Genomic DNA, 1,389 nt, shown 5'->3' with positions numbered 1-1,389 from the left:
TCAGAAGTTCATAGGAGTTGTGGAGTTCTCTGTGTAAGAAACAGAGCAGACAGGATCAAGATGCTTGTGGATGTGTGAAATATGTGGGATATATAGAGGTACCTGCAGGTAAAAACCTTCCATGGGTTTTTTTCCTTCCTCTCTACAAGACTGCACTGTGTTAGTGCAGCAAGTAAAAAACATTTGAAGTGGGAAAAACCTGAGTAAAATAAATATAAAAATTCTGCAGTAGGATATGTTCATATCTGGAGTATTCTAGGGCTGCTTTGTGAGGAAATACTACTGGTTGAAAGAGGGAGATGTGCTTCTCACGCTGAGGTTGCACCAAGGTGTGCTGCAGGAATGGTCCCAGCATCTGCAGTGACATTGATGCTTCAGCATTCATCCCTAAGCTGAATTTCTGTGGTTTCCATGCTGCTGGAGAGTCACAAACTCCTTGTGATTCTCAGAGCATGACCCAGCCTGCCTGGGGAGGGCCACTGATCATTAACCCAGGCCATCAGGATGGCCAAGTTCAGCCCAGTCTGACAGGTGTTCTGTCACACTTGCTTAATTTAATTTCTGCCCTAATATCAACTTTTATTAAAACTTCCATTTACAGTTTTCATATTAGTTTTAAGTACAGTTCAAGGAAAAAGATGTAAAGAATTAGAATTAGGTGCAATCTGTGGTGTCCTGATTTGATTTCTGCCAACAGGAGAATTGCAAAGGAGAAGAAACATCCGTGGAAGCACGGAATGCAAATTGCTCAGCACGCACAGAGTCCTGACACAAGCTGAGTGTTAATTTATTTAAAGCTCATGATATTGTAATGAATTCAGGGTTTGCTTGGCTTTGAGGGAGAAACTGCATATATCAGGTAGCAGTTGGATATCACATTCAACTGCTGATTCTGGCCTCTGCTATTGTGGATGAAGCCCACGCTACTTCCTCCTTCACCCTTTGAAAACAGCAGCAGAGCTCCTCAGGAGTGGGATCAAATCTTTGTAGAACTGTGCCCTGGAAGGAAGAAAGGAAAGAAGGAAAAAAGGAAAGAAGGAAGGAAGGAACTCACCCATTATGTGAGTGAAACAGCATCCCTTCACTGTTGGGCACACTGTGTCTGCTCCATCAGGTGAATCACAAACTCAGGGAGGAGAGGCTGAGCCATTTAAATTTTATAACCACATAAATTATAGATGAAATCACTTCTGGAATAGGGCAAATTACAATTGTCATGTTCAGACCGACCATTCGTATGGCAGCTGATGGTTGATGGTGATCCCTGGTAGTAGTCACCAGCAATTTTATTTAAATTTCAACAGTGCCCGGAGACTTCAGCTGAGCTCAGAGCCACTGTGGAAGTCTTTGCACAAACACCTGACAGAGACCTTCACAGCATTTTAGAGA

Source organism: Catharus ustulatus, chromosome 7, assembly GCF_009819885.2.
Source record: "Catharus ustulatus isolate bCatUst1 chromosome 7, bCatUst1.pri.v2, whole genome shotgun sequence".
Lineage (NCBI taxonomy): Eukaryota > Metazoa > Chordata > Aves > Passeriformes > Turdidae > Catharus > Catharus ustulatus.
The sequence above is the reverse complement of the archived record's forward strand: the minus strand, read 5'-3'. Positions refer to the sequence as shown.